The sequence below is a fragment of the Manacus candei genome, unplaced genomic scaffold (assembly GCF_025592945.1).
Source record: "Manacus candei isolate 608988 ecotype Guabito, Panama unplaced genomic scaffold, ASM2559294v1 h1tg000005l, whole genome shotgun sequence".
Lineage (NCBI taxonomy): Eukaryota > Metazoa > Chordata > Aves > Passeriformes > Pipridae > Manacus > Manacus candei.
In genome coordinates, this window is record NW_026138053.1 from 19,364,502 (window position 1) to 19,381,068 (window position 16,567).

Genomic DNA, 16,567 nt, shown 5'->3' on the forward strand with positions numbered 1-16,567 from the left:
CCCCTTCCTTGACAAAAACACAAGCACATGGTGGGGGACAGCAGAAGCCACTAGTAGCAAGGATGAGCACTGTCTGGAGGGGATTGTGCAGCTGTGCCACTTCCCATGCAGCGACACTGCACTGCAGTCACAGCCACGACCTGCCCATAGCCCTGCTATCACCTGTGTACCTGAGATACACATGGAGTCAAGTACTCAAGCCTTCTGAACATGATTATGTTCTCCAGCTGCGGCTGGCTCATGGTTATCTCTCATGAAGGAGGAGTGAATTTGATATTATTAGGTCTTTGATCTTGAGAGAGATAAATCTGAGAGCTTTAAGCGCTCTGCGCATTTCCTCTCTTCTGCATTCATTCCTTCTTCTGGACAGGGAATGGGTGGTCATACCACCACTTTTAGCTGTACAGAGGTAAAGGTCAAATTAGACTTCGTATAACTTGGCAAGATACTAGGTTTTTCAAATGAAGAGTGTAAAGTATCAGCTACATCCATGGAATATTGAGGTGCCAAGAAAACGCATGCTGAATTTACAAGTGCACAAAATACCTTGTATGTGACAGTCATATACTCATGATAACAACAAATAATCATTCCATACAAAAGAAAAAGAAGAAGCAGATTTAATTTCTAAATGTTTTTAAATGCATAAAAGAAAGGTAAAAATGTTCAGCAGTCACCTACCAGGGATGAATACAAATGCGCTGCCATCTTCCAGGAACATCCTTGGACTCCAGGGATCCTCCAGCCTTCGCAGTGTCCTGACACTCTATTACCTAATATGCCCCAATGCAGTTGCCAAATAAAATGGCAACCTATCATATATCAAAACACAAACAGATTTTGAGAAATAGAAAGCCACATATAGGTAGCACTCATGCCTGTATAAATCCTTCTCTCATAATCGCCCCTGAAATCGTGGTCTTGGCAAACACCTGGAGAGCTCCTGTAAAAGCTTCCATCTCTCCAGCCACGTTTTTCCCTTGGAAATGGTGGTTACCTGACCATGACACCACTTCAGACACGGGGATTTTCCCCATGTCATTGGGAGCCAACTCTGTAAGGAGTAACTAAATGTACATAATGACAGTGATTAGCACTTTCAGTATTTCAATTAGTAGCTTCTAATTGTGAATAAATAAGCAAGCAATAAAATAAGTGAAGCTGTTCCCATCAAAATCAACCGCAAAACTCCCACAGTGTGAAATTTTAGGGTTGAAACAACAAACTTGAGAAGTTTCCTAGATCAGTCTAATTCTTCACTGACTTAAAGAGGGGCTTAACAAGGCTTTTGCTGTTTGGAAATGAAGACCTGTATTATACGATAAATTCAAAATCCACTGATTAAAGTGTCTCAAACAACAACTGGTGGAAAAGTTCATACCAGTGGAAAGTACAAGAACTGTTCTATACAACTCATGACATGGACTATGCTGAATTTCTCTGGCTGTTCTCCCTCAATGTTCTCTTTTGAATTATAACATATGAGGATGTAGTGATGTGGTTCCCATTCGTGGGTGATGAGGGAAGATCTCTGAACTCATGCCAGTAGGGCAGAATATCTTTCAAGTCTAAATAAAGTAAAATGAAACAGACACAAAGAATTAATACTACGTTCTATGTAGAAGGCTCTCTACCAACTTTCCCATTAATTTCTGAAGAGTTTGGAAGCAGAGGTTTGGGAAATCAGAACCAGATGTTAATCTATTACATGGATTATGATATTAACTGAAATTTTTCCATATTAAAATATATTTGGAAGTTCATACAATCTGTAAAACATAAGTTGTTCTTGTAAATGATCATATGTAGGATATAAGTGTATGCATGAAATTTTTATGGAACAAAATATTTCAGTCCTTGAATTAAAAGGTTTTGTAGCTCCAGGACTGTGAGCAATGTCTCCCTGTAAGTTGGGACAGGATGACCTGCTGGTTTAGAGCTCAGGAGCCACCACAGGGCAGGTGAAAACAGACTGCTATGTCATAAAATTACAGGAGATGTTTACCTGCAGATCCATACTTTCACACACAGCCTTGCCCAGAAGCATCCTTAACTACAGACAAAGCAGGAAAGACGTCTGTGTATAAGGATACACTGAGCAGCCCTGCAACAAGGGGCTGTGTCAAACTTTGGGTACAAATCTTCATGTATGCAATGAATATACTTCAAAGCAATTTCCTCCAGTTCATCATAGAAATAGGGGGACTGCCTGTTACACAATACACAAGTGTCATATATTCCTGCCAGTTTCCCAGTGGCCTGTCCTTCACAGATTTGATTATCTCGCATTTTATGGCAGCATAAGGCACTTCATACCCCGAGTCTTCCCTGAGGAATGTTAACGCTTGTTAGAAGTACATGACCCAACCAGTATTACTACGAAACACTTGGAAAATGTTACATTGGAGTACTATTAATAGATTCTATTGCACTTACAGGACATGACTGCATGTGGAAAATCTGATGACTTGCAAGCTTATTAATTTACTGAAATTCCTCATTGCTTTTATGAAAGATATGCCACAACTGAATTACCTGACTCTGGGTGATTCCTGAAAGTCCCTCTTGCCCCAGATATCTGATTTATTTCCAGGTACATGAAACTCCAATATGCTAACAAATTTCCATATCACTTTTGGAAATACAGGATTTTTGAGTAAAGCTGTGCTCCAAAAACAAGCTTTGCATAAAATATGCCAGAAAAATGACCTCAAAACTTGTTATTAAGTAGACTTTGCTTTAAGAAACACAGTATTTATAATTCAATTCACTTGTAACAAACCAAATAGCATAAATATTAATATAAAACAGATCATCAATGTCAATATAACCTAATTCGTAAAACTTCCTCTATATATGTCATGTAAATATTTATTTTATAATTCTGTGGCATTGATTTATTGTAGAAAAGAGAAAGCTAAAAATAGATATATAACATAAATGTAATCTAACCATGTATATGTCACTTCAGAAAATAAATCTAGCATTTTCTGTCAGTCTTCTTTCCTTTCAGACTTACTTGTGGGAAATGAGCAAACCCATTGCTGGCAGCGGGATGATTCATACCTGTGTTTAAAATTAAGTAAAGGTGAAGTGTGGTGGCAGCTCAGAGTGTAGAAGTGAGACCTACCAACAAAGACAGGTGGCCAGGGCACGGCAGGTGCTCAGAATTTCTCCTGCCATGAATTCTGATCCACGTCTCCTCTCTGAGGGTCGCTGCTCTCCACCTCACACTGCCACCACTGCTCTACCAGCACAGGAACATATACCCTTGACTCTCCAAAAACCTGCTTTATCAACCTGGCTCCCCAAACATCAGGAGGATACATTTTACCTCATGGTTTCCCAGCTGTTAGCAGTAGTGAAGAACATTTAATAAATGAAATAATTGTGCTTTATAACAGATTAACACTTCTTAACAACATATCTACTAATATCAGTTTCAAGGGGAAAAAAAAGGTATTGTTTCCTATTGACACTTAACTGCTCTGTCTGCATATGCTATGGGAAGTGTTTCTTATGGCACTGGCTGCCAAACCCGTTCAGAGTATTTTCCCTAATGGCTTTTCCATTCAGCTCTGGAGTAAGCAAATTAACATTCAACACTTAGCTCTTTTTTTTTTTAACCATTTTTCTTCCATATCCTTTGGAGTCACCCATAAAGTGACATTGAGACAATAATTTACTCCAAGATGAAAAGTCTGCAGAATCTTCACACATTTCTTAAATACTCCAGTTCCTACTAACTTACACAGTTTTAACTTTTTGATACTTATATATATGAGTACAAATATGTCCCACATGTATCCTCTGTATTAAAGAAGTTAAAGTAATTTTCATTACTCAGTCAGTTTCTGGTTTTGACTATAATTATTTACCTTCCCTGGAAAAATAAGCAAGAACTACTTTCCTACTTGTTCATGTCAAATTCAAGCCTGAATGGTTCATCACTTTCCACTTAATCACTGCTAAAACCAGCCAATATTCACCATAAAGGATTTTAGACCTGACCTAGGAGAATGTTCTCCAAAGCAATTACAAGTTTCCTGGAAATATTCCTTCCAAACTTCTGGTTATGTAGAACTGTTGTGAGAAAAACACCTAAGACTTGATTGACAGCCGCTGGAAATCACTGTAAGTCAGATGACACCAATGCAGTAGCAATCAACTCAGTTTTGTGAAAATCTCTGAACTCTACATCTACCTCTGGCATTTACTGTGCTGTGCTCTTCCACAATGTCCCAGCATGCCTGCTGCTCTGCTGATGCTATTGTTTCTATCTGAAACCAGACTCGGCAAGAAAAACTCCTTGTGATGGGGGGAGTTCCTGGACTAACAAGGCACAAGAATAAAATTATGTGCATGGTCAGAGTTTGTGCTAGGTCTGTGTGCAGTCACTTTGCCACCCAAAATAGCCCACTGTCAATGACATAGGCCGCAGGACACACCAGAGAACTAAACAGAATTTCAAAGTGCGAGTGTTTCAGGAAAATTGGTACATTCTGAGAGAATTTTCCGTGAAAAGTTTTTCCATTGGCTCAAGCTTTAAATTGTGACGCTTCCTTATTTTCAATGAGACTAACTTTAATAAAGAGAACTCATTCTGAAGCACACTGCAATACCCTCTGGACTACAGTCTGCATGAACAGAACAGCCATGTTCAGTGAAACGAAGATTTGTTGCAGCTTTGATCTGTATAGAAATTCAGTAATTCCACAGTATAGCATGGTGTTTTAAAATGATTCACTTGTTTGAGATGTGACTCGTTCAAGCACTAAGACCAATATTTATACTCTTTGGTGGTTAAGAAAGATGCCATAATCAGAAGAAAATATGTTCTACACAGAAGCATGTGGACTTGTCAGCAAACACTGAATGCAGTCATATATACTAATATGTTATTAATTGCTTTGTGGATGGTAAAATAAAGTCCCTGATGTGCTTCAGAGTGAAAATATCTTTCCTCTCCTTGAAATGGTGAGCAAGCTTCTATCCTACATACAAACATGGATGCCAACGTTCCTCAAAATCTTGCACAGCTTTTAAATTAAACTTGAGATTCATTTTCTAATACCAGCTGGAAAAAGGTAAGATTAGATGTGTACTAGTTAAGGCAGCATGCAATTAAAATTCAAAGCATTAACAAAAATGGCACTATGCAGTTTACAGTTGAGTTGCAGACATAAAGTTTAATGAGCCTCTTTGTTTTCTCACCCCCTTGTGACTGGTTCCAACTCTTTTAACTGTTCTTTTGCCTTGTAAACTTCAGGTCCATGAGAGGTGAAGATCCGTTTGAAGGGGCATGTAACCTAACAAGCACTTCTGAGTTTGCATGTCAGTGCCTTGCTTCCACTCAGCTGCTCTTGTGAGACTGGAGCCTTGCAGAGTACTAACAGCACACGAGTACAGAAGTCAGCCCATAAACTGGCACTGAAGTACTCACAAATGTTTGTGTAGACAAAACGTTAGTAGTACATGCACAAGCATTTGCTGACCTTATAGGCCACTACTTGAGCTCAGACTTCAGCATGTCTATGAAAGAGCTGGGAATTGACAGAGCAACCTGAACAGAGACCTGTGAACGAGAGGAAGCACGCTCAAACAACATGGGTTTGTCAGAGGTCCAGTTCTTGACTTTAAGCCTCAGGCTGATGCCCTAAGAAAATTGCTAAAAGTGCAAGATCCTGCTCCTCTGCACTGAAGTGGCTTTCACCAACCACTGGGGTGCCCTATATTTTTTGTGCACTTGTTCTAATACAAATGAGGCAGAGAAGGCCTATTTCCAAAGATCACACTGCTGATGTGACTGAAAGAGTTCTCTCTCCATAATTCTAGATACTGAATTCACCTCCCTTCCATAGGATTCTTGCTCAAATTAAACATATTTACCAAGGGAGACCAGATGTAGCAATTGGTTTGTTGGTTAGTCTTTTTCTCATAGCCATAACTTTCATTATGAAAAAAAAAAAAAAAAAAAAATAAGACCTCCCCAGATTTTCCTGGCTTTTTACTTTCATCAGACCAATGTTTTCTTTCTCATGAAATGTAACCTGCTTTTCTTTACTTCTAATGTGTATCCTAATTTATTCCCACCAGCACCTCCTTAATTTCTGCTTACCTTATGCATCCAGCTTCCATTATCCTCTAATTACTTTTTCAAATCAGTATCTTCATGCTTTCTCCTTCTCTAGCAGGAATTCATCATAGACACACATCACATTGCTTTATTTTCTTCCTCCACACTTCTAATAATTCTACCAAAAGAGCAGGACAACCATAAAACAAATTGTGTTAAGAGGTTACTGACTATCATATTACTCAACAGCATCTCAATAATTTCTTTGTTTTCTAATAGCCCTATTCTTCTGCTGCCATGTTGTGCTACAAACTCCTGAAGAGAGAAACCATCCTCCCCTCCAACCTCAGCTCCAAGTCCCACCCTCACTGCAGTCCTGGTCTGTGACTGTGGTACCTGGGAGTATCAAGCACAAATTATTATTATTAAACAACGGAGTTTATATAGGGTTTAATACAACAGAATAACTGAGGACAGTGATCCCTGCCTTGAGCTGGTCTGCAACTCTGCTGCACGTGTGGGCATTGATGAACTCACGCAGAGTATCACTCACTCCCTGTGGCACATGTGAACCTGACTGTCCTGAAGTGCCATGCAACAATTCTTTTACAGACTGCTTACATTGACATATCTGTACCAAAATTCCTACAACTCGAAAAAAAAATTTGCTAAAATCAGCTTAGACCGCAAAGTGGGACAGGCATTGGCCTTTTTTAAATTGAGAAGCAGTAGGTAGTTCTAGTCCATCCCTCTTACACTTGGTGGAAAGCACAAATATTCTGTATGTTTATCCCTAAGGTGGAATCAAAAAAGCAAATTATTAAAAAAAATCCCATTTGCATTGCTTTACTGAAATACTTTAATTTAACAGGTCTGACCTGGATTAAAAATGATGAACTTTCAAACTTTCTTTCTGTAAATACTGGCTATCCATTTGTAGCATAATTGGAGCCAGTTCTTAACTTGTAGCTGGCTCCCCACCACCCACCATTAACAGCTTGTGCAAAGCTGAACCTAATTGTACAAGGAGAGGAGGAAACCATCAAAGTTATTTCTTTACCAATCTATCATCTTTCATGCCCATCTCTAAGCATGCCACTGCACTGCTGGTAGGCAGCCTAATCTGTCAGATATATAAAGAAGGGAAGGGTCTACCGTTTTGCCATTACTGCTGGCTAATCTTATTAAAATAACAATATCTGTACAATAATTAGATGTCAGAAATAATGGGTACTGCTCTAGTTCTGCCCTCTTCTTTCTTTATTTGACTCCATATTTCAAGAGAAAGTGATACGGTGGCCTCTAGTTCTGACCTTTATCAAGTATTCCTGAGATCTGCAGCTCAGCTTTTCTAATCTTACTTTGACTCCCCTCCAGTGACCCCCCGTTCCCCATTACAGACTTCCCCAATTACCTCAATATTCACAGTATTCCCTAAAGCACCGCTACATGGAACACTATTATCTCTTATCTATTTTATCTATTAACCTTAGGAACACCAGCAAGCTATTATGGGCAATCACTGTGCTTACAGAACAAGGACAGAAAAGGGGCTGTGCTTTAAAAGTGTACATGGAAAATGTTTGCCATTTTGGATACATTTTGTGTTTTCTTCTAAAGGAAAAAGAACTAGATATTTTAGAAGCAAAGGCAATGTATCTCAATTAAGCCTCTTGGCTCTTTTGCATTCAGTGAAGTGCTCATATATTTTTTAAAGATGTTTCTCCTTGCTTCCCACACATTTTCTACTGCTCACTCTTCAGAAAAAGCCCATCAAAAGGCAAGAGCCACCTGGGAATGGAGGTGTCCTGGATCTCTAAATCTTGCCCCGCACCCTGTTTTCCAGGTTTACTGCCAGGCTATTAGGTTGGTGACACCGTGCATCTGCCTGGGGATGGGAAACAAGCTCCTGAAGAGCAGACTGCCTCAGGAGAAATAGGCAGTTCAGGAGAGAAGGAGCAGTCAACAGAGGAGAGACAATAATAGCGTGAGACAGCTAGAGGAGAGATCTGCAGGAGCAAAGCTCATCCCTGTTCACATACCATCAGCAGAACCAGCAAATTATTTACCTGTTTTCCAGTCAAAAGGTTTGGAACTTTTGGAAATCTGAAATTTAGAAATATCATCCACAAAGACAGCTGAAATCAACTTTTCCCCACTCCCTGGTGGTCTGTTAGGTTTTTCTTTAAGTTGCGGATTTGGCCATGTGATCATATTGTGTATATATTTCTGATTATGAATAAAAGGGGGAAAAAATTGTCTGCTTCACAAACTCAAAACATAACATTTTGATCTGGTTTTGGCTGCTGCTGGTTTGTTTTTTTAAGAAAAGGAAAACCCGCCATAATCTTCCTGTTTTCCAAAAAGCTCAGAATGCTTTTGAAAGCTATTCCTCAATCTGAGGGGAAGAGCAGGGGAAGAGGTGTACAAATGCTCTGAGCACAAGGGCAAGGAGAAAACCTTCAGACTCCACTGTACTTTTGGGGTGATACTTTGGAGGTACAGATCTATATGACAAAGTAGTCAAGGTGATTTAGAGGTACTGAGCTTTTCTGGTGGGGAAAAAAATCCAAGTATTTGGTGCTTTCTGTGTAAAGATGTTGTTTAATCACCACATAATTAAATTTTATTTTGAAATAGATAGTGCAGAATGCTATTCTCGACTACGACTCAGTGATAATTCCATCTCTAATCAGCAGATGGCACCATGAATTCGTCAAACAGGATGCAGACCAGAAAGAAGTAAAAATTTATATTCAAAAAAAAAGAGGGGTAAAAAGAAAAGGAAAAAAGCATACACCCAACTTGACACACATAAATCAAGAATTAAATTCAGAGGGTGTAACTTTCCCCTCATGCCACCCTTCCAAAAATAAAACTGACTGTGTGACACCCTTATACACAAAGAGCAGCTACACCTAAAATGCCCTCAGCCTTGCCCTGTCACTGACCTACATTGTCTCATGGCCTCCTGTAAGACTGAAAAAAAAAAAAAAAACAACAAAAAAAAACACACACAAAAAAAAAACACACAAAAAAAAAAAAACCAAAAAAAACAACAAAAAAAACCCAAAACCCAACCAAAACTGAAAAGATTTAAATAAAAAAAAAATAATAAAACCCCCCCAACTTTCCTTCTATCCTCCCCTTGCTCTGAACAATGGCACCTCTGGAGGAGAAGGCCTCCCCCTGGGAGCAATCCCCCAGGAAACTCCAAGGAGAAGCTGCAGGCAGAGTTGCAGATGCAGCTTGAGCTGGCATTTGGAAAGCCTCACCTGTGTCTTCTGTTCTACTGCAGCATGAAGAAGGGGTGTGGAGTCCACCCAGCTAACCACAGGCTGAGTGCAGACAAGTGGAGAGGAGTTTACTTTTTTCCTACACCCAAACAGCAGAATTTCCACTTGGAATTCAAAGGCTGGTAGATGCAGCCTCACTCTCCCTCACCAGTGTCCTCTGTCCCTGTTGGAGCACCGCGTGAGCCCGCAGCTCCACAGCAGAGCCAGGAACTCCTGTCCAAAGGAGCAGTTTGGTGTGTCTGGGTTTCTGCTCTTCCCTTGGTCCAGCCGCGCTCATCCCAACCCACGCTGGTACAATAACTATCTTGACAGGCACGGAGCTGGCACCCATCTGGCACCTCTTCTCACCCACCAGGCTCCCACAGGGCTTCACTGGTGGGCTCCAAGTGCCATGAGAAGGTGTATTCCTGTGCACACGCCAAGTGATGTGCAAGATGTGCTCACCCTCAGCAAGAATCTGCTGCCTTAAATATGGGCTCTCCATGCTCTTACATAGGAACAGTGAGTGTGAAAATCCTGCCTGTCCATCTGTTCCTTAGAGGTTTCTTTCTTTTGCTGCGTGTTAGAATTTCTCCCAAAATCTTCTTCAGTGGCACAAATCACATCAGTGACATTTGTAGGTTAAGCAAAGAGTATGTTGCTGACATCATCTAAGCAGAGTAACAGGCACAGTTAGGTTGTCTGTGGTTAGCTTTAATGCTATGGACTTCAAGCTCCATTTATCTTGTTCTCTAAGAGTGGTAATTAAAATCTGCAGTAACAGAAGTATTGCTCTGAGAAGCAATAGCTCTACCATGTGAAGCACAGAAATTTTGCCAACAGAAGAGAGCATTCAATCAACAGTTTCAACCATGGCACAGAAGTGAAAACTTAGACGTTTAAGATTTAGAGAGGAAAGCAGCACAACAGTAAAAAGATGAGCTTACCTTGCATTGCATGGAGTCATCTTGTCTCAGGCCCAAGGAGGAGATGCTGTAAATTTTTGCCACCTCAGACTCTGCACGTCTGGTTGTTGCAAAGTGATTTTTCTTCCTGGTCATTTCTTACTATTTTCCCAGCCTGCCTAGCAGACACAACTCAGGAATTACCAATACCTCAGCGGTGACACAATTGATTAAGCATGAGCAATACCAGCTTGGGTTTTGCATTCAGTCAGAGCTCTGTAATGGCAGCACAAGGGGCCTCGCTTGTTGAGCAAGAAGGGCTTTATGTCACTCGTCCCTAGAGCAAGGCACAAGTGAGCCTGACGGAGAAGGCAGCAAACATAATGTCAGAAGCCATATTCGAAGGGAAAAGACAGAACAATGGAGATTAAATGACAGGACAGAATCAAGGAATTAAATCATCCCTGAGGCTCAGATATTCCAGGCTTCCCCACGACACCTGCTAGAGGCACAGGGGAAGACCTGGAGCAAATCCCTGCTGAGGTCTTGCCGTCTGTACCAACACTGATGGAAAACCTGCAAAATCGCTTGTGGCTCTTCTAAAAATCATGGGCCATTCAACCTTGTGTTCAGCTGCACGCTCACTTTTCAGCTGGTTTCCAGTCTGAAAACTGGACTGGAAAACAACTGTAAGATTGCTTCAAATACAACTCTTTTTTTGCTCTTTCTCTCTGTTCAGAAGCATAATTCCTGCCGAGCCTCCTGCTGTACTAGTGTAGTTCGCTTCCAAGTGGTTTTTATAAGAAAGGAAAATAATTGTTTGCTATAAATCGAAGGAGGTTATGTAGGCTACTTATGCACTTCTGGCTTGGTACTAGCACCATTCTCCAGAGGGACAGGAGGGACCCTGAACCCACACCTGCCCTTTCAACAGCGTGACCAAACCACCCTGGCAGGGTACTCTGCACCTGAGCATCTTTTCCTCTGGATGTTCTTCCAGTTTAAATAGACCAGTAAAAGATTTTTTGGCTGGGAAGATGGTAATGAGAGATTTAGGATTGTAATCTGAGAGACAGAACCTCAGCTCCAGCCCTAGTGCCAGGGAAGAGCTAAGTTTTCAACAGACAATGAAAAAGCTGTGGGGAAAAGGGAAAATGAAAGGGACTGGCTCTGTCTGTAGCAGCCTGACAGACACCCCATCCTCCCAGGCCAACATGAAAACACTTTTGCTTCATACATGAAGACAAACCCCTGGTCTGAGTCAGATGGAAAATTTAAACTTTGATATTGTCTTTCCCAGATTTGTGCAGGGAACAGTTTATATACCTGTGCAAGAGTGAACAGCAACATTTCAAAGTCCTGGTAAATAAGCTCAAGATCCAAGTACAGCAACTTACTCCTTCACTATATTGAATAAGAAACACTTACTTCTGGGGAGCAATGCTTCAGCCTGGCTGTAGATTTGTGAAGTTCCTTGTTCCTTTTGATGCAGTAATACATGGGGATGATGGACACTGCTCACTTTACAGCTCTGTATGCCTCTTCCTGTTGGTGTGCAGCCACCACCACCCTGCCTTTGCGCATCATCCCTCAGGTTGGTACAAGATCAGAAATCCTGTATCTGCTCTCAGTTGTCAGAGACATTGCAATTTTAATCTTTAATTTTTACGTAGCTTTTCCATCTCTTGCCTGTAAAGTGGGAGTGACAATTGTAATTACTTAACACCAGAAAATTGACTGTATTCATAGGCAGATTCTCTGTGTCCTGTTTTCCAAAGAGTTTCAGATGTTAATCCATTCAGGCATGAACCCGTTCCCCTCTTTCTCCTTGCTATTTATTTAGATTCAAAACATCAGGGCAGGAAAGTCTGCAAACAATCAGCACAGTCCTGTTGCCAGTGTCCAATTGCCAAGCCTCTGAGCTTGCAAGGAAGCTCCTCCATACTGATGCTCTTGATGTTTACAGGGCTGTGCCCCTGTAGCAGCTTGGGTTTTATGTGATATCAAGGACTGGGGGAATCTTAATTAAAACCTGGGGTCTCTAATCCCCAACAGTATGAGACATAATCCTCAACTGGTGCCAAAGTGTCTGTAGGCCATTCTCAATGTCTACATTCAACCAGCCTCTTCTGCCTGCTTTTAGCAGTTACAAAACAGGAGCCATCACCTGCTTGGTAGTCAGTCTGAAATACAGGAGCTGTGGCTGTTGCTCTGCTCTGCTCAAACAAAAGAAGGGACTTGATGTTACACAATTCAATAGCAAGGAGAAAGTGTGCAGCAGCACCATTAACAAATTTACACCATGCATTCACACTTCTTCTCAATATGGGACTGTTTCCCATTTACTTTTTCCTGACCAAACAGGTTTTCTATGCAATTTTCTCCCAGTTTCAAGTTGGATACAATCTTTGTAAAACTATCTGCTTAAAAGGAGAGAATCAATCTCTTGGCAAGGCTTTGGAAAGTTAACATCGTTTGCATCATGGTGTATTAGTAGGATATCATGGGGGATTTTGTTTAGCCAGAAAGGCAATGTTTAGGCTAGTGACCAAAACACATCTTTGAGATACCCAGTGTGCACATACCTCTGCATGGTCTGCTGCTTCCCATGGGAGATCCTTGAGGCTGGTACACCCCTGCTGCCACCCCTGTACCTCAGCAGAAGGGGACATGCCTTTAGCACCAGCCTATGGTTTCCACAACCGCTGATATTTCCAGTTTTCCTGTAGCTGCAGCTGGTTGTTGTTTAGACAGTTTCTACAATATGAGAGAGTAGCAATGACTGATCTCAAGCCTGAAGCAGTATTTTCACTGCAAGCACTGTTGTTCAGCCCTTAGAAGCAGAGGTAAGTAATTCAGGGAGAATTTTATCTGACAAATGTAAGTGTGGTATGTGTGAATTTTCATTAATATTTCACAGGAAGAAAACAAAGCCAAATTAATGAGATATGTATTGCAATTTAGCCACTATCTCTGTTGATAAGCAACCTCACCAAACCCACAACTCTCTTCAGTTCACTCAGTTTAAAATTATCAAGGATATTTCTTTGTGAACAGCTTTTTGCTCACCAGATCTGTTCTCAAGAGCTTACTTACATATTTTGGTTTATAGCAAAAGTACCAAAAAGTTTTCTTTTAAGTTCTCTGTCTCACATTCCCTACTCTGAAACAGACAATCCCTCCAGGGCCCTTCTCAGACCATGCTCCCCTTCACTGCTGCAGCTGCCCTTGCTTTACTGGACCTCCCCTTGCAGGGTTGCACATGGCATAGGAGAAAGGAAGTCAGCTGGCAGCAAATACAGTGATAACTGCAACCCACCAGCCACAGAAGATGATGGAAACAAATCCCACCAGCCTCAACAGGCTTCTATCTGCTAGTAATAGAAAAACAATCATCAGAGGGTACCTGGCCTGTGGAGAAGCCAGAGGTCTGAAGTAAAGTTGTAGGAGCTCTCCCACAGGTTAGTACCAACTTGAGAGGCCCAGACAGCTTCCAACTATGCAACCACTAAGCTGTGGACAATCTGCCTAAATTCTGCGTTTCATTGCAAAGAAGCACCTAACTCCTCAAATGTAATATTGAGCTAATGTAAACATTAATCTAGAAAACATATATCTGTAAAACAGCAATTTGAACTCAGATTTCAGAGGCAAGTAGAAAGTATTATACTAACAAAGTGCACTTTATGACATAGTCCACACCTAGTTTTAGACACCTCAGAGACCCTTAATGGTTTGGGGCTTTTTTCTTAGTTGGGGGTTGTTTTCTGGGTTTGGTAATATTTCATTTACAGGAAGGTTGAATACTGTATGCCAATATATGCACTTGCACCATATTTCTTTAAATATGTACCAGGAAATGCCATACTCATGAACTGCTCTGTAATGTAATCCTTCAGACTGGAGCAATTCATAAGATCCCAAGAATAAAAAAAGCTTTTTCAGCAGGTATAGTTAATCAGGAAGTGAGTACATGCCACATTAGAATCCCTGCAGGGTTTCTAGTTCTCAACCAGAGCATGGCCAGATTGTTGTTTTGCTGGGAAAGCTGTCACAGGACAGACATCCTCATCAGAGCTCCATTTCCAGATTCTCTGGGGTTTGGAGCAGAAGCTTTGCCATCTCCGTTCTGAGACCTTCATTGGTTGTAAACCAGCATGGACTTGAAGGAAAATTCTCAGCCCTACAGTCCAAAAAGTTCACAGTGTAAGAAGCAATTCACACTAAGGATAAACTGTGAAATGCATTCTTAAAAGTGTTTTATTATCATTTTTTCTTCGAGTCTGGTGCAGGAGGTGGATATATTTCTTTGACACAAAGCCCTTTGTCCCACTATCAGTGTAAGAGCTCCAGGGACAAAACTGCAAATTGGTTTCCAAGTCTATTTTAGGAATGATTTAACAATCAGAAGAGGAAACGTGATATTCAAATCAAATGGCTAAATTTTTCAGTATTAAAGGTGCTGGGGTGAGCTCTGCTCTAATAGCACAGAATGAAGAACAAAATGCAAATATTCTAGCGCAGAGCAGCTGTGCATGGGCCAGTGCCCTCTGAAGTCATGCATTTCTACCTGCTGACTTTGGTAGGGGATAGGGGATAAGGCTGTAGGGGAGCCCCTGGGGGACAGAAAATCTGGGGGCTGGGGCTTGTATCCCTCTCCTGGCACAGCATAGCAGTCGATGCTGAGGAGCTCTCTCGCTGCAGCATGCAACCCACAGTACACCACAATAAAGCCCAACAGCCTCCAGCAAATCATCCACCAGGGAACACTTATACTCTCCCATGAACACCCCAAGAAGCAGTAGTTTGAGGGACACAACAGCTTCTCACTGCTGGAGCAGACCCAATTAGAACAGGATAACGAATTACATCAGGCTGGCACATAAGGCAATAACCCTCCCAGCACAAAGTTACATGCCTCTCTGGAGCCTGGCAGGTGTCAGCAGGATGTGGCCTGTACAGACATTCTCATTTCAAACTCTTTCCAAAAACTCCACTGAAAAGAGAATACAAATATACACGAAAGTAAACCTAGGTTTGTTTACAATTAGCAGAGAAAGGTTTCTTAGTGTTCATATTAAGCTTTTTTTTGATTGGTATGGTTACTTAGTGCTCACTTGCAAAAGCAGAAGGCTTTTATAGCATTTTGCCAGAGAAATAAAACAAATATTATCAGGTGATAACAGCATAACTCAACTGCCCCAAAGAGAATGGAGCAACACTAATTTACATAGGCAAAGGACCCAGCCTCCAGCATCCTCTGTGTATTCATATTAAATGGACACACTGCAACCTTTTGTCTGGTATAAAAAGTTCTGAAAAAATCGTTGCAGGTTCAAAACCAGCTTTGCCTTTGTACTGGCTTTTCCTGTAGAGCACATGGTACGCATTTTCGTGGCCTGATTCACAAAACAAGGCACCCAACCATACACTGCACAGCAGGTATGAAATCCAGCTACTGTGCTGCTTTAAGCGTATCTGCATATACCATTGCTCAAAAATTTAATTCTTGGTATTATTGGCACTGGGGTCAAGTTGGTGCTCTGAAACATGTCCACTTACGGGAAATGGATACTACTCATCTAAGGGTTTGTCAACATAGGGGAGATTTACTGAAGCAATTATACTGCTGTAACTGAGCAGTGACCCACTGCAGTCACACTGATGCAACTCCCTAGTACTGAAGTACTTATTTGCAGTTCATGTTAAATTGCTTTGAATGCAATTATATTACACTGACATAATCATAAGAGCAAATATCCCTTTGCAGACAACTTTAAGGAGCGAAAGGCTTTTCTGCACTGGAAAAAATTACACAGTAACAACCTATGTATCATCAGATTTTTTTTCTTTCCCCGATTATCCATGTCTCTGTTAACAGTCTACATGTCAGGCAGCTTGGGCTAACAAACTGGGCATGGGTTTAAGACACTGAGCATCTCATCTCTGGTTTTCACATGTTGAGTGACAGCAGGTAAGTCACCTGTGCTTTTTGCCTTTGGGTTTGTTAGTAGCACCAATATTTTTTCTGGCAAGTCAATAGAGGAAAAAAATGCCAATTTAGTAGTCACTATCTAATTTTGCCAATTCAAATACTTTTTCTTAACACTAATTAAAATAAACCAAGACATCTATTGTTCCAGCGTTCCATGTCACAACATTCCCCACACAAATATGCCTCCTCTGTTCAGTGCATCTGGTGCTGACAGTTACAAATGATTTGCACATTTAGAAACTATTTGAGCTCAAAACTGAGGTCCTCTGTGTGAATCTGATGTAACTCTCCAGAGACAGGTGAGGAAGAGCAAAGA